Genomic DNA, 18,664 nt, shown 5'->3' with positions numbered 1-18,664 from the left:
TTGCCCAATTTCCTACATTAACCCATTCTTGCATTTACCCTCTCACCCAAACACAAGTCACCAATCAACCAAGAGTGCTGTTTTTTCTGGCACCACAATATATTTAATGGACATGTTAGCTCAGCCTTTGGTAATTGAAGTTTTTATTAACTCTAACACTCCCACATACACAAAGTTCACATGATCACCATAGAAAAGAGTGGAACAATCATTCGAAAGACAGATGGAGTTATTTAGTCAAGAACTATGACACAAAGAACACACAAAAATAAAAAGTTCCCTGTTGCCCCCAACAATTCCTTATATGTTACATTCCCATTTCCTATCAAAAATAATCACATTCTCCTATCCTACACCTACCTGACTCAAGGAACTCTCCAAATATGCCAAGTTCCCTACTGTCATGCGTGACACCTTCAGCTAGTCCTGACATCCTAGCCAACATTAGTCCCAGAATAGTTCTACCTCTCCCCACCTCAAAAACTACAAGAAACTAAACTCAAAGTATATGATTTTTAACTATGTACATAGCAGAAAGGTATTTATTTAGTGCAACACTCACCCACCAGAGCTCTCTTTGTAGTGTAACTGCCAGCCAGGAAGACTATAGTAGGACAATCTCCACCTACATCCTGTATTCAAAGAGCCACGTTTTTTTAACCATATTTTATTGGCATTTGTGCTATGTCAATACATACATAGGCAAGTACATTCGTGTTGGTTCAATCGCGGTATATTTTCCCCCAGAACTGTCCCATAACAACACTATCCCTCCTCCCCCCTTGAGTTGCCTGCTAATAGGTGGAGTCCGGATGATATGTACAAGGAGGTAATCAGAAATATGGGCCTTTAGGTGTGCGGGGCAAGTTGCTCTATTTGCCCGTTGTCTGGGACCGGTGTTGCTACCCTCGAGGCGTCTCCTTCACTGCTAGCGTCTGTGTCAGCTGCCACTATTTCCCCCACAAGGTCCTCCCGGGCCCTGTCCCTTTCCATTTTGCCTGTTCCCCTGCTGGCCTCTTGGAGTAGTAGTCGCCCCTCCGCCCCCGCCCATCGTTCTAGCTCTCTCCTCCAAGTGGCGAATCTCGGTCCGCCTGGGGCTTTCCAGTTCCTGGCTATTTCTCGTTTAGCTAATATATACGCACAGTCTTGAAACTTCCCTGTCACTCTATTTCTGGCCGTGTGAGGGAACCACCCTAAGAGGAAATGCTCTGAGGTCTGTGGGAGTTCTTTATCAATCAGGTCACTTATTGTCTGTCTGATTTCCCCCCAGAACATATGGAGTATGTGCGCCTCCCTTTCCCCGCACCTGGGACAAGCTGCGGAGTCCACATCGAAATATCTTCAAATGCAAACTGGCGTCAAGTATGCCCTATGCAGCACATAGTAGTTAATTAGCTTGAAGCGCGCGTTGCGAGACACTTTCGGAATGCGCTCTAGGATTTTGTCCCATTCCTTCTCAGGTATTGGTTTAGCAATGTCCTCCTCCCACTGTGTTTGCAAGCACGCTAGCGGCTGTTGCATGTCCTGCCGTATTGCTTTATACAGACAGAGCGGTACAAAAGGGGGTGGTGATGGACGGAGCATCTGAACCAATCAAACACTCACACCCAGTCAACAGATCTGGGTTTAATCCATCACCGTTTTTTAGCCCACTCTGCTGCCCCAGTTCAGACATGGCCATATGCAAATCAGTCTGACCCTGTGCCTCATGGGAACAGTCCAGCCCGAACTGCCAAGCCATGCCTTCCCTGGACCGAAAACAAGATTCAGAGGACCGGTTTCTGGCATTTCAGCCGTCTTCAGCCCGGCTTGCTTGAATCCAGTGGCAAAGTTAGCAAGGGACTCACGTCTGAGCATACACTGCCAACTTATTGCGAACAAAGCGGTTCAAAAGGGGGTGGTGATGGACGGAGCATCTAAACTAATCAAACACTCACACCCAGTCCACAGATCTGGGTTTAATCCATCACCGTTCTTTAGCCCACTCTGCCACCCCAGTTCAGACATGGCCATATGCAAATCAGTCTGACCCTGTGCTTCATGGGAACAGTCCAGCCCGAACTGCCAAGCCATGCCTTCCGTGGACCGGAAACAAGCTTCCGAGGACCGGTTTCTGGCATTTCAGCCGTCTTCAGCCCGGCTTGCTTGAATCCAGTGGCAAAGTGAGCAAGGGACTCACGTCTGAGCATACCCTGCCAACTTATGGCGAACAAAGCGGTACAAAAGGAGGTGGTGATGGACGGAGCATCTGAACCAATCAAACACTCACACCCAGTCAACAGATCTGGATTTAATCCATCACCGTTCTTTAGCCCACTCTGCCACCCCAGTTCAGACATGGCCATATGCAAATCAGTCTGACCCTGTGCCTCATGGGAACAGTCCAGCCCGAACTGCCAAGCCATGCCTTCCGTGGACCGGAAACAAGCTTCCGAGGACCGGTTTCTGGCATTTCAGCCGTCTTCAGCCCGGCTTGCTTGAATCCAGTGGCAAAGTGAGCAAGGGACTTACGTCTGAGCATACCCTGCCAACTTATGGCGAACAAAGCGGTACAAAAGGAGGTGGTGATGGACGGAGCATCTGAACCAATCAAACACTCACACCCAGTCAACAGATCTGGATTTAATCCATCACCGTTCTTTAGCCCACTCTGCCACCCCAGTTCAGACATGGCCATATGCAAATCAGTCTGACCCTGTGCCTCATGGGAACAGTCCAGTCTGAACTGCCAAGCCATGCCTTCCTTGAACCGGAAACAAGCTTCTGAGGACCGGTTTCTGGCATTTCAGCCGTCTTCAGCTCGGCTTGCTTGAATCCAGTGGCAAAGTGAGCAAGGGACTCACGTCTGAGCATACCCTGCCAACTTATGGCGAACAAAGCGGTACAAAAGGGTGTGGTGATGAGGCACAGGGTCAGACTGATTTGCATATGGCCATGTCTGAACTGGGGTGGCAGAGTGGGCTAAAGAACGGTGATGGATTACACCCAGATCTGTTGACTGGGTGTGAGTGTTTGATTGGTTCAGATGCACCGTCCATCACCACCCCCTTTTGTACCACTTTATACAGACAGGACACCGTCTTGATCCGTCCTGCTGACAGTGCAACATATCTACACCCCACCAGAGCTCTCGGCTCAGCGTCCCCTGTCTTCCAGTGTGCCCTAATTCTATGTGTGAGGGCCCTGTGTTTTAGGAAATTACCGTCAGGCAGGTCATACGCAGATTGCCAGTCTGCAAAGGGAAGGAGCGCAGTGTCCCGGTACAGGTCCCCCATCCCCTGGAGTCCTGCCTCCATCCAGTCCTCTAGCCCTGCCCAGTGTTCTCCCTTTGGAAGGTAGCGCAGCATCGGTAGTGGTATGTCAGGGGAGTAGGGAGTTGCAGCATCCACCTTCCTCAGGTATCTGGCCCAGCACCGCACTATCACCCTGGTCTCTGTCGTGTCCTCAGCCGAGGCACGACGCACCCTGAGGAGGTCTCTCGCTAACACAGCCGTGTCCGGCGCAGTTGGACACCGCTCCCTACCCGGGTTCCGATCCGCCGCTAGCCACTGTATTAGCCAGTATAGTTGTGCTGCGAGGTAGTAGGACTCGAGGTCCGGCAGGGCCAGCCCGCCCTCAGCTGTGGGGCGTTTCAGCATCGCCAGTGCCACCCTCCGCCTGCCAGAACCCCAGATAAATGATGTAATTGCCGAGTCCAGCTCTTTGAACATTGCTCGTGGGACCCATACCTGCAATGTTCCGAAATAGTATAGTAAGCGCAGCAGCGTCACCATTTTCAGGACAGCCACTCTTCCAGCCACGGACAGCGGAAGCGTTCCCCAGAAGACCATTGCTGCTTTTGCCGCCCTCATAGCTCTTCCCACGTTACCGTCTAGTAAGTCTGCCGACCTATGGTATATTTTGACTCCCAGGTACTGCAGGCAATTAGGCTCCCAGCGCAGATGTTCTAGCGTAAGCGGTGGGGGTATCAGGTGCCAGTGGGTATAGACTGGATTTTTGTAAAATGGTATGCTATTTTTCCATATTAGTAATAAATATGTACAAATCATTTATTTAATTTAGTTTATGTTCTACATTCAAATGTTTTTATATGTTTTGAAGAATAATAAACTTTCATAATTTCAGCATTATGTTTAAATAGAGAGATCTCCATCTCATGGCATAGATTTTCCCTATTAATAACATTCTACTCATAAATCTGTTGTAGGAAGCTCCAACTCCTCATTTGTGAAATGTAAGTCTACACTGTGTATAAATCTCCATTTGGAAATGGTGATTACCAAAAAAAGTGGCAAATTTCACCTAGGTGTAGTAATAAACCTAAATGTGAGTAAATATGCAAATATTTATAACAGATGAGTACAAATACATGTTCGCTTATATATTATGAATCAGGTCTTTAGTGTACATTGTAAATCCATTGTAAAAACGGACTGTTCAATGGCTCGCCAACAACCAGCTCAAACTGAATTCCCAAAAGACGGAGTTTTTGCTTATCACCCCCCCTAATATCCCCAACAACATCCTGGAATGGATTAACTTGATCAGAGCACTTAACTGCACTCCGACCATAGTGGATTCTGCCAAATCTCTCGGTATAACTCTATGGCCAAACCAGCCAAGTTCCATCTGAGCTACTTGAGAAAACTAAAACCCTTCCTTGAAACTGCTGACCTAAAAAACGCAGTTCAGGAGTTAGTTATCTCCAGATTTTAATACGGCTGTTCTACCCTATCTGGCCTGCCAAAGACCTCCATGATCTCTCTAAAAGCTAGCCTCATCGCAGCTGCTAGACTCTTATCCTGCTCAAGAAATTTTGACCACATTTCACCACATCTGCAGGCCTTGAACTGACTTCCTTTGGAAGCCAGAATCCAGATCAAGCTGGCCTGCACCACACACAAAGCCCAGTACACAAACTCCCCAGCATACCTCGCACAGAAAATTGTAGTATCTGGGAAATTCAGAAACTCCTGGTCTGCCAGAAACCTTGTGCTCCAGCCATCCCGCTTCCGCAAGGAAAACACATATAACCAAGTGCTCTCTGGGGCTGCACCAGGAATCTGGAACTCGCTACCATCCTCCGTCTGAAGAATACCTTCTCTGTCAAACTTCAAAAATGAAGCTAAAACCTTCCTAATGAGCACATTCCTCCAATAACTCTCTTTTGTCACGCACACAGACTATGATCATTGCTTTTGTTTCTGTGCGTAATCTCCTGTACTCCTCGGCCCGCTCTGTGTACCAATTCTCACTCCTTCAAATGTTCGGCTGGTTCTCTCTGCCTTTTCTTATCATTTGGCCCTCGTATACAATTGCTGGTTTTCCCTTTTTATCGCTGACATGTTGCTCGCTTATTTGGGTACTGCACTGATTATTGTATATATCTCTGCTCTTGTCAATTCCCTACCCCTCATTCCTTGTATTTTGCCTATGCCTTACCTGTATGGTAAGTGTTTATCCCTGTAAAGCGTTCTGATACCCTAACGGGACTCGTTTGCACTCTATAAAACCTCAAATAAATAAATAAAATTAATAAAAAATGTATAAAAATTCTTGACCCCCAAAGTCTACTTGACTTTTAGGGGCAGCTTAGTCTACTTTCTACGCAGAAAAATGTGCTGGTTATTTCTTAATTCCGAAGGGTAAGATGGGGAGGGAGAGCTTTTGCTGTGTCTGCATCGAAACTCTGGAACACTCTTCCTTGTTTCATTTCTTGCCTGGAAGCCCACTTTACTTTTCATAAGGCTTTGAAGACCCGGCTCTTTTCCTTGTAATGCCTCCTTTAGGGCTAGGACCATGCATTTCTTCTCTTTACACAGTAGCCTAACCACATTAGTGCCTTGAAGCCTTCAGGCATTTGTTTGATCTTTATAAATTGCCAAATCAAATCAATCAATCAAAAATCTAGTTCACCGGAGGTGGGACAAAAGATAAAAGTAGACACTGTATGACATCATCAGACTCATGATATTCAGAATATTCAGCCAGAGTTAATACTTTGAAAAAGCAATATCCCTAAAAAAATGATTTATAATAGCCAGCCAGTAATAAAGTAAAGTGCAAAGTAAGAAATCGCTAGTTAGCAACGCATAACCTACTGTACTGTCATATGGCAATATCAACTGGTTGAAATCGCAATGTTTATATTCACTGTACCATTGTTGGTAAATATATCACTCTTGTTGTGCCTTGTAGGCAGCCCATGTACCACAGTCACCACACCAGTAGATTTGCACCCACTCTAAGCACTGATGTACCATAAGCCCCTGCATTCCCCGTGGTGCAGGGGGCCCCCAAGCTCCAGGGAGAGCCCTCAGCAAAAGTGGTAAGTGGTGGGCTGGGGAGGGGAGCCCCCCTCCTTGTACTTTGCAGGGGTGCCCCCTCAAGTTTTGTTACACCACTGGCTTCATAAGGGTGTGCAGCAGACTAAATCAGACAAGCAATATGCTGCCTAAATTGTTGGCAAACATGCAGTGCTTCTCTCAAGATTTCTTTGCAGTTGCATATGCTTTTCTAGAGGTAAAATGCCCAAATGTCAAAGAAATTCCCATAGTTTTAGAGTCACATCTGTATGAATTTGGGGACACTCCCTCCACAATGCTCAGACTCTGCACAAATGCATTCCACATTAGAGATGGAGCCAAATACCCCCAAGAATATTCCTCAAAAATTCCAATATGCAAAACCTGTGGTTTAAATGATCCAGAACGCATTCGGCACATGTGGCGTCATGAAGCCTGACTACAATACTGGAACATGGGCTGTCAGTTTCTAAGCATACATAGATTGACAACATCTGCCAGCATCCGCTGAGCGTATTTGTTTCATTGTATCAGGTGTTAAGCCGCTAGCGCAATTTTTTAATGAGCTAGACAGCCTGGTATATCAACATTCACATTAGCAGTAACTCGAGGGACCCTACCAGGTTGCATGATCACTATGTCAGTATTTAACTCTACGAAATGCCAGGACATCTCTTGAGCATTCATTGTGATAACTTACCACCCCACACTTGTCAGGTGAGGAAGCATGATTATATTGTTTTTCGAGTATTTATGGTGGATACCTTCTTTCCACTTGGATGTGAAATGTTACTGTTGCATTCCTTTCTAAACATGATTTTCACAGAACCAGAAATCTATTTGTTTCTAGGCTAAGCTACATATTTATAAAAATAGAAGATGTTGTTGGCAGTCTGTTGTCTCAGGGTGCACTGTGCATAGATCCTTGGGCTATTTGAATTACTTCTAGTGATATGTTAATTCCCTTAGGCTTTCCCTCATAGACGGCATCCTTGACAATGCAAGACATCACCGGGCAGCCCCACAGCTTCCTCTGAACTGCCGCTGTGCGAAGCATTCTTGACGTAGGACGTCACATCGTAAGCCCCTCGTCAACAGCATCCTCCAAGATAATGCAGAACTCCACAACTCAGCCCCGCTGCTCCCTTGGAACCGCTGCTCTGCAAAGCATCCTCGACACTGGATCTTGCAACTCTCCGCAACCAGGATTTATTATACTCTGTTCAGCAGACCTAACTCGGTCCCTGTATCTGGCCCGCACCCCATCAAGGTCGGCATGAACTTGCGACATTGTCCCTGTCTGGCACGACCAAATATCCAAATTGGCAATGCCAGGCACATGCATCAAAGGATTTAGCGATCGCAAATGGTGCGAATCGCAAAAATCAACCGTTTGCGATCGCAAAATCTGCTTTTGGAATGCATGAAAGGTCAAGGCCCTTGCAATTTGAGAATTCGCAAATATTTGCGAATTCTCAAATTGCGATTGCATTTAAGGAATCGCATTTTGCTATTCCTTAAATGCAATGCATGAAACTTTTAAAAATTGCGATTTCGCAATTAGGGGGAGCAAATTACCATGAGGTTGAACCTCATGGTAATTTGCGAAAACTTTGAAAAATGCACTTTTGTGCATTTTTCAAAGTTTCATGTTGTGCACACACATGCCCTAAGGGCATGTGTGTGCACAACATATGTGCACAGATTGATTTCTGGGGTGCAACAGGGTGTCCTTTGGACACCCCTGCACCCTTGAAATCGCATTCTCAATTTGCGATTCGCTAATTGCTAATCGCAAATTGAGACTGTCTTCCCATTCATTCCTATGGGCCTCTAAGCCCATAGGAATGAATGGGGAGGTATTCCTTAATTGCGATTCGCAATTTGCGAGTCGCAATTAAGGAATTTTAAGAAATCGCAAATTTTTCAGCGATTTCTTAATTGCAATTCCTTAAAAATCACAATTAAGAAATCGCAAAAGCCAACAATGATGCATGTGCCTGTGAGTACTTTCAGAGACTGTTTTCATTTAAATCTTTAGAAGAGCATATCTCCTGTTCTACTGATTGGATTTTTGTCATTTTAGTCTCAAATAATTTATTAACCTTTACTCCATATTTCGAAATTGGTGTGAGGTTTTTCCTGTGTTTTGTTTTCACTTTATTACTGTTTGAAGTGCTGCATAAATACTTTACACATTGCCTCCTAGTTAAGCCTGACGGCTTTGTGCCCGCTACTAGAGGGTTAAGCACTAGTCAATTCGGGGGTTGCCTGTCTTTTACCCCGACAGAGACTGTGCTTGCTGGTTAAATAGGGTTTTAACTCCCCTCAACCAGTTGCCCAATTTCCTACATTAACCCATTCTTGCATTTACCCTCTCACCCAAACACAAGTCACCAATCAACCAAGAGTGCTGTTTTTTCTGGCACCACAATATATTTAATGGACATGTTAGCTCAGCCTTTGGTAATTGAAGTTTTTATTAACTCTAACACTCCCACATACACAAAGTTCACATGATCACCATAGAAAAGAGTGGAACAATCATTCGAAAGACAGATGGAGTTATTTAGTCAAGAACTATGACACAAAGAACACACAAAAATAAAAAGTTCCCTGTTGCCCCCAACAATTCCTTATATGTTACATTCCCATTTCCTATCAAAAATAATCACATTCTCCTATCCTACACCTACCTGACTCAAGGAACTCTCCAAATATGCCAAGTTCCCTACTGTCATGCGTGACACCTTCAGCTAGTCCTGACATCCTAGCCAACATTAGTCCCAGAATAGTTCTACCTCTCCCCACCTCAAAAACTACAAGAAACTAAACTCAAAGTATATGATTTTTAACTATGTACATAGCAGAAAGGTATTTATTTAGTGCAACACTCACCCACCAGAGCTCTCTTTGTAGTGTAACTGCCAGCCAGGAAGACTATAGTAGGACAATCTCCACCTACATCCTGTATTCAAAGAGCCACGTTTTTTTAACCATATTTTATTGGCATTTGTGCTATGTCAATACATACATAGGCAAGTACATTCGTGTTGGTTCAATCGCGGTATATTTTCCCCCAGAACTGTCCCATAACAACACTATCCCTCCTCCCCCCTTGAGTTGCCTGCTAATAGGTGGAGTCCGGATGATATGTACAAGGAGGTAATCAGAAATATGGGCCTTTAGGTGTGCGGGGCAAGTTGCTCTATTTGCCCGTTGTCTGGGACCGGTGTTGCTACCCTCGAGGCGTCTCCTTCACTGCTAGCGTCTGTGTCAGCTGCCACTATTTCCCCCACAAGGTCCTCCCGGGCCCTGTCCCTTTCCATTTTGCCTGTTCCCCTGCTGGCCTCTTGGAGTAGTAGTCGCCCCTCCGCCCCCGCCCATCGTTCTAGCTCTCTCCTCCAAGTGGCGAATCTCGGTCCGCCTGGGGCTTTCCAGTTCCTGGCTATTTCTCGTTTAGCTAATATATACGCACAGTCTTGAAACTTCCCTGTCACTCTATTTCTGGCCGTGTGAGGGAACCACCCTAAGAGGAAATGCTCTGAGGTCTGTGGGAGTTCTTTATCAATCAGGTCACTTATTGTCTGTCTGATTTCCCCCCAGAACATATGGAGTATGTGCGCCTCCCTTTCCCCGCACCTGGGACAAGCTGCGGAGTCCACATCGAAATATCTTCAAATGCAAACTGGCGTCAAGTATGCCCTATGCAGCACATAGTAGTTAATTAGCTTGAAGCGCGCGTTGCGAGACACTTTCGGAATGCGCTCTAGGATTTTGTCCCATTCCTTCTCAGGTATTGGTTTAGCAATGTCCTCCTCCCACTGTGTTTGCAAGCACGCTAGCGGCTGTTGCATGTCCTGCCGTATTGCTTTATACAGACAGAGCGGTACAAAAGGGGGTGGTGATGGACGGAGCATCTGAACCAATCAAACACTCACACCCAGTCAACAGATCTGGGTTTAATCCATCACCGTTTTTTAGCCCACTCTGCTGCCCCAGTTCAGACATGGCCATATGCAAATCAGTCTGACCCTGTGCCTCATGGGAACAGTCCAGCCCGAACTGCCAAGCCATGCCTTCCCTGGACCGAAAACAAGATTCAGAGGACCGGTTTCTGGCATTTCAGCCGTCTTCAGCCCGGCTTGCTTGAATCCAGTGGCAAAGTTAGCAAGGGACTCACGTCTGAGCATACACTGCCAACTTATTGCGAACAAAGCGGTTCAAAAGGGGGTGGTGATGGACGGAGCATCTAAACTAATCAAACACTCACACCCAGTCCACAGATCTGGGTTTAATCCATCACCGTTCTTTAGCCCACTCTGCCACCCCAGTTCAGACATGGCCATATGCAAATCAGTCTGACCCTGTGCTTCATGGGAACAGTCCAGCCCGAACTGCCAAGCCATGCCTTCCGTGGACCGGAAACAAGCTTCCGAGGACCGGTTTCTGGCATTTCAGCCGTCTTCAGCCCGGCTTGCTTGAATCCAGTGGCAAAGTGAGCAAGGGACTCACGTCTGAGCATACCCTGCCAACTTATGGCGAACAAAGCGGTACAAAAGGAGGTGGTGATGGACGGAGCATCTGAACCAATCAAACACTCACACCCAGTCAACAGATCTGGATTTAATCCATCACCGTTCTTTAGCCCACTCTGCCACCCCAGTTCAGACATGGCCATATGCAAATCAGTCTGACCCTGTGCCTCATGGGAACAGTCCAGCCCGAACTGCCAAGCCATGCCTTCCGTGGACCGGAAACAAGCTTCCGAGGACCGGTTTCTGGCATTTCAGCCGTCTTCAGCCCGGCTTGCTTGAATCCAGTGGCAAAGTGAGCAAGGGACTTACGTCTGAGCATACCCTGCCAACTTATGGCGAACAAAGCGGTACAAAAGGAGGTGGTGATGGACGGAGCATCTGAACCAATCAAACACTCACACCCAGTCAACAGATCTGGATTTAATCCATCACCGTTCTTTAGCCCACTCTGCCACCCCAGTTCAGACATGGCCATATGCAAATCAGTCTGACCCTGTGCCTCATGGGAACAGTCCAGTCTGAACTGCCAAGCCATGCCTTCCTTGAACCGGAAACAAGCTTCTGAGGACCGGTTTCTGGCATTTCAGCCGTCTTCAGCTCGGCTTGCTTGAATCCAGTGGCAAAGTGAGCAAGGGACTCACGTCTGAGCATACCCTGCCAACTTATGGCGAACAAAGCGGTACAAAAGGGTGTGGTGATGAGGCACAGGGTCAGACTGATTTGCATATGGCCATGTCTGAACTGGGGTGGCAGAGTGGGCTAAAGAACGGTGATGGATTACACCCAGATCTGTTGACTGGGTGTGAGTGTTTGATTGGTTCAGATGCACCGTCCATCACCACCCCCTTTTGTACCACTTTATACAGACAGGACACCGTCTTGATCCGTCCTGCTGACAGTGCAACATATCTACACCCCACCAGAGCTCTCGGCTCAGCGTCCCCTGTCTTCCAGTGTGCCCTAATTCTATGTGTGAGGGCCCTGTGTTTTAGGAAATTACCGTCAGGCAGGTCATACGCAGATTGCCAGTCTGCAAAGGGAAGGAGCGCAGTGTCCCGGTACAGGTCCCCCATCCCCTGGAGTCCTGCCTCCATCCAGTCCTCTAGCCCTGCCCAGTGTTCTCCCTTTGGAAGGTAGCGCAGCATCGGTAGTGGTATGTCAGGGGAGTAGGGAGTTGCAGCATCCACCTTCCTCAGGTATCTGGCCCAGCACCGCACTATCACCCTGGTCTCTGTCGTGTCCTCAGCCGAGGCACGACGCACCCTGAGGAGGTCTCTCGCTAACACAGCCGTGTCCGGCGCAGTTGGACACCGCTCCCTACCCGGGTTCCGATCCGCCGCTAGCCACTGTATTAGCCAGTATAGTTGTGCTGCGAGGTAGTAGGACTCGAGGTCCGGCAGGGCCAGCCCGCCCTCAGCTGTGGGGCGTTTCAGCATCGCCAGTGCCACCCTCCGCCTGCCAGAACCCCAGATAAATGATGTAATTGCCGAGTCCAGCTCTTTGAACATTGCTCGTGGGACCCATACCTGCAATGTTCCGAAATAGTATAGTAAGCGCAGCAGCGTCACCATTTTCAGGACAGCCACTCTTCCAGCCACGGACAGCGGAAGCGTTCCCCAGAAGACCATTGCTGCTTTTGCCGCCCTCATAGCTCTTCCCACGTTACCGTCTAGTAAGTCTGCCGACCTATGGTATATTTTGACTCCCAGGTACTGCAGGCAATTAGGCTCCCAGCGCAGATGTTCTAGCGTAAGCGGTGGGGGTATCAGGTGCCAGTGGGTATAGACTGGATTTTTGTAAAATGGTATGCTATTTTTCCATATTAGTAATAAATATGTACAAATCATTTATTTAATTTAGTTTATGTTCTACATTCAAATGTTTTTATATGTTTTGAAGAATAATAAACTTTCATAATTTCAGCATTATGTTTAAATAGAGAGATCTCCATCTCATGGCATAGATTTTCCCTATTAATAACATTCTACTCATAAATCTGTTGTAGGAAGCTCCAACTCCTCATTTGTGAAATGTAAGTCTACACTGTGTATAAATCTCCATTTGGAAATGGTGATTACCAAAAAAAGTGGCAAATTTCACCTAGGTGTAGTAATAAACCTAAATGTGAGTAAATATGCAAATATTTATAACAGATGAGTACAAATACATGTTCGCTTATATATTATGAATCAGGTCTTTAGTGTACATTGTAAATCCATTGTAAAAACGGACTGTTCAATGGCTCGCCAACAACCAGCTCAAACTGAATTCCCAAAAGACGGAGTTTTTGCTTATCACCCCCCCTAATATCCCCAACAACATCCTGGAATGGATTAACTTGATCAGAGCACTTAACTGCACTCCGACCATAGTGGATTCTGCCAAATCTCTCGGTATAACTCTATGGCCAAACCAGCCAAGTTCCATCTGAGCTACTTGAGAAAACTAAAACCCTTCCTTGAAACTGCTGACCTAAAAAACGCAGTTCAGGAGTTAGTTATCTCCAGATTTTAATACGGCTGTTCTACCCTATCTGGCCTGCCAAAGACCTCCATGATCTCTCTAAAAGCTAGCCTCATCGCAGCTGCTAGACTCTTATCCTGCTCAAGAAATTTTGACCACATTTCACCACATCTGCAGGCCTTGAACTGACTTCCTTTGGAAGCCAGAATCCAGATCAAGCTGGCCTGCACCACACACAAAGCCCAGTACACAAACTCCCCAGCATACCTCGCACAGAAAATTGTAGTATCTGGGAAATTCAGAAACTCCTGGTCTGCCAGAAACCTTGTGCTCCAGCCATCCCGCTTCCGCAAGGAAAACACATATAACCAAGTGCTCTCTGGGGCTGCACCAGGAATCTGGAACTCGCTACCATCCTCCGTCTGAAGAATACCTTCTCTGTCAAACTTCAAAAATGAAGCTAAAACCTTCCTAATGAGCACATTCCTCCAATAACTCTCTTTTGTCACGCACACAGACTATGATCATTGCTTTTGTTTCTGTGCGTAATCTCCTGTACTCCTCGGCCCGCTCTGTGTACCAATTCTCACTCCTTCAAATGTTCGGCTGGTTCTCTCTGCCTTTTCTTATCATTTGGCCCTCGTATACAATTGCTGGTTTTCCCTTTTTATCGCTGACATGTTGCTCGCTTATTTGGGTACTGCACTGATTATTGTATATATCTCTGCTCTTGTCAATTCCCTACCCCTCATTCCTTGTATTTTGCCTATGCCTTACCTGTATGGTAAGTGTTTATCCCTGTAAAGCGTTCTGATACCCTAACGGGACTCGTTTGCACTCTATAAAACCTCAAATAAATAAATAAAATTAATAAAAAATGTATAAAAATTCTTGACCCCCAAAGTCTACTTGACTTTTAGGGGCAGCTTAGTCTACTTTCTACGCAGAAAAATGTGCTGGTTATTTCTTAATTCCGAAGGGTAAGATGGGGAGGGAGAGCTTTTGCTGTGTCTGCATCGAAACTCTGGAACACTCTTCCTTGTTTCATTTCTTGCCTGGAAGCCCACTTTACTTTTCATAAGGCTTTGAAGACCCGGCTCTTTTCCTTGTAATGCCTCCTTTAGGGCTAGGACCATGCATTTCTTCTCTTTACACAGTAGCCTAACCACATTAGTGCCTTGAAGCCTTCAGGCATTTGTTTGATCTTTATAAATTGCCAAATCAAATCAATCAATCAAAAATCTAGTTCACCGGAGGTGGGACAAAAGATAAAAGTAGACACTGTATGACATCATCAGACTCATGATATTCAGAATATTCAGCCAGAGTTAATACTTTGAAAAAGCAATATCCCTAAAAAAATGATTTATAATAGCCAGCCAGTAATAAAGTAAAGTGCAAAGTAAGAAATCGCTAGTTAGCAACGCATAACCTACTGTACTGTCATATGGCAATATCAACTGGTTGAAATCACAATGTTTATATTCACTGTACCATTGTTGGTAAATATATCACTCTTGTTGTGCCTTGTAGGCAGCCCATGTACCACAGTCACCACACCAGTAGATTTGCACCCACTCTAAGCACTGATGTACCATAAGCCCCTGCATTCCCCGTGGTGCAGGGGGCCCCCAAGCTCCAGGGAGAGCCCTCAGCAAAAGTGGTAAGTGGTGGGCTGGGGAGGGGAGCCCCCCTCCTTGTACTTTGCAGGGGTGCCCCCTCAAGTTTTGTTACACCACTGGCTTCATAAGGGTGTGCAGCAGACTAAATCAGACAAGCAATATGCTGCCTAAATTGTTGGCAAACATGCAGTGCTTCTCTCAAGATTTCTTTGCAGTTGCATATGCTTTTCTAGAGGTAAAATGCCCAAATGTCAAAGAAATTCCCATAGTTTTAGAGTCACATCTGTATGAATTTGGGGACACTCCCTCCACAATGCTCAGACTCTGCACAAATGCATTCCACATTAGAGATGGAGCCAAATACCCCCAAGAATATTCCTCAAAAATTCCAATATGCAAAACCTGTGGTTTAAATGATCCAGAACGCATTCGGCACATGTGGCGTCATGAAGCCTGACTACAATACTGGAACATGGGCTGTCAGTTTCTAAGCATACATAGATTGACAACATCTGCCAGCATCCGCTGAGCGTATTTGTTTCATTGTATCAGGTGTTAAGCCGCTAGCACAATTTTTTAATGAGCTAGACAGCCTGGTATATCAACATTCACATTAGCAGTAACTCGAGGGACCCTACCAGGTTGCATGATCACTATGTCAGTATTTAACTCTACGAAATGCCAGGACATCTCTTGAGCATTCATTGTGATAACTTACCACCCCACACTTGTCAGGTGAGGAAGCATGATTATATTGTTTTTTGAGTATTTATGGTGGATACTTTCTTTCCACTTGGATGTGAAATGTTACTGTTGCATTCCTTTCTAAACATGATTTTCACAGAACCAGAAATCTATTTGTTTCTAGGCTAAGCTACATATTTATAAAAATAGAAGATGTTGTTGGCAGTCTGTTGTCTCAGGGTGCACTGTGCATAGATCCTTGGGCTATTTGAATTACTTCTAGTGATATGTTAATTCCCTTAGGCTTTCCCTCATAGACGGCATCCTTGACAATGCAAGACATCACCGGGCAGCCCCACAGCTTACTCTGAACTGCCGCTGCGCGAAGCATCCTTGACGTAGGACGTCACATCGCAAGCCCCTCGTCAACAGCATCCTCCAAGATAATGCAGAACTCCACAACTCAGCCCCGCTGCTCCCTTGGAACCGCTGCTCTGCAAAGCATCCTCGACACTGGATCTTGCAACTCTCCGCAACCAGGATTTATTATACTCTGTTCAGCAGACCTAACTCGGTCCCTGTATCTGGCCCGCACCCCATCAAGGTCGGCATGAACTTGCGACATTGTCCCTGTCTGGCACGACCAAATATCCAAATTGGCAATGCCAGGCACATGCATCAAAGGATTTAGCGATCGCAAATGGTGCGAATCGCAAAAATCAACCGTTTGCGATCGCAAAATCTGCTTTTGGAATGCATGAAAGGTCAAGGCCCTTGCAATTTGAGAATTCGCAAATATTTGCGAATTCTCAAATTGCGATTGCATTTAAGGAATCGCATTTTGCTATTCCTTAAATGCAATGCATGAAACTTTTAAAAATTGCGATTTCGCAATTAGGGGGAGCAAATTACCATGAGGTTGAACCTCATGGTAATTTGCGAAAACTTTGAAAAATGCACTTTTGTGCATTTTTCAAAGTTTCATGTTGTGCACACACATGCCCTAAGGGCATGTGTGTGCACAACATATGTGCACAGATTGATTTCTGGGGTGCAACAGGGTGTCCTTTGGACACCCCTGCACCCTTGAAATCGCATTCTCAATTTGCGATTCGCTAATTGCTAATCGCAAATTGAGACTGTCTTCCCATTCATTCCTATGGGCCTCTAAGCCCATAGGAATGAATGGGGAGGTATTCCTTAATTGCGATTCGCAATTTGCGAGTCGCAATTAAGGAATTTTAAGAAATCGCAAATTTTTCAGCAATTTCTTAATTGCAATTCCTTAAAAATCACAATTAAGAAATCGCAAAAGCCAACAATGATGCATGTGCCTGTGAGTACTTTCAGAGACTGTTTTCATTTAAATCTTTAGAAGAGCATATCTCCTGTTCTACTGATTGGATTTTTGTCATTTTAGTCTCAAATAATTTATTAACCTTTACTCCATATTTCGAAATTGGTGTGAGGTTTTTCCTGTGTTTTGTTTTCACTTTATTACTGTTTGAAGTGCTGCATAAATACTTTACACATTGCCTCCTAGTTAAGCCTGACGGCTTTGTGCCCGCTACTAGAGGGTTAAGCACTAGTCAATTCGGGGGTTGCCTGTCTTTTACCCCGACAGAGACTGTGCTTGCTGGTTAAATAGGGTTTTAACTCCCCTCAACCAGTTGCCCAATTTCCTACATTAACCCATTCTTGCATTTACCCTCTCACCCAAACACAAGTCACCAATCAACCAAGAGTGCTGTTTTTTCTGGCACCACAATATATTTAATGGACATGTTAGCTCAGCCTTTGGTAATTGAAGTTTTTATTAACTCTAACACTCCCACATACACAAAGTTCACATGATCACCATAGAAAAGAGTGGAACAATCATTCGAAAGACAGATGGAGTTATTTAGTCAAGAACTATGACACAAAGAACACACAAAAATAAAAAGTTCCCTGTTGCCCCCAACAATTCCTTATATGTTACATTCCCATTTCCTATCAAAAATAATCACATTCTCCTATCCTACACCTACCTGACTCAAGGAACTCTCCAAATATGCCAAGTTCCCTACTGTCATGCGTGACACCTTCAGCTAGTCCTGACATCCTAGCCAACATTAGTCCCAGAATAGTTCTACCTCTCCCCACCTCAAAAACTACAAGAAACTAAACTCAAAGTATATGATTTTTAACTATGTACATAGCAGAAAGGTATTTATTTAGTGCAACACTCACCCACCAGAGCTCTCTTTGTAGTGTAACTGCCAGCCAGGAAGACTATAGTAGGACAATCTCCACCTACATCCTGTATTCAAAGAGCCACGTTTTTTTAACCATATTTTATTGGCATTTGTGCTATGTCAATACATACATAGGCAAGTACATTCGTGTTGGTTCAATCGCGGTATATTTTCCCCCAGAACTGTCCCATAACAACACTATCCCTCCTCCCCCCTTGAGTTGCCTGCTAATAGGTGGAGTCCGGATGATATGTACAAGGAGGTAATCAGAAATATGGGCCTTTAGGTGTGCGGGGCAAGTTGCTCTATTTGCCCGTTGTCTGGGACCGGTGTTGCTACCCTCGAGGCGTCTCCTTCACTGCTAGCGTCTGTGTCAGCTGCCACTATTTCCCCCACAAGGTCCTCCCGGGCCCTGTCCCTTTCCATTTTGCCTGTTCCCCTGCTGGCCTCTTGGAGTAGTAGTCGCCCCTCCGCCCCCGCCCATCGTTCTAGCTCTCTCCTCCAAGTGGCGAATCTCGGTCCGCCTGGGGCTTTCCAGTTCCTGGCTATTTCTCGTTTAGCTAATATATACGCACAGTCTTGAAACTTCCCTGTCACTCTATTTCTGGCCGTGTGAGGGAACCACCCTAAGAGGAAATGCTCTGAGGTCTGTGGGAGTTCTTTATCAATCAGGTCACTTATTGTCTGTCTGATTTCCCCCCAGAACATATGGAGTATGTGCGCCTCCCTTTCCCCGCACCTGGGACAAGCTGCGGAGTCCACATCGAAATATCTTCAAATGCAAACTGGCGTCAAGTATGCCCTATGCAGCACAT

This window comes from Lissotriton vulgaris, chromosome 11 (genome assembly GCF_964263255.1).
Source record: "Lissotriton vulgaris chromosome 11, aLisVul1.2, whole genome shotgun sequence".
NCBI lineage: Eukaryota > Metazoa > Chordata > Amphibia > Caudata > Salamandridae > Lissotriton > Lissotriton vulgaris.
This window is presented reverse-complemented; position numbering follows the sequence as displayed.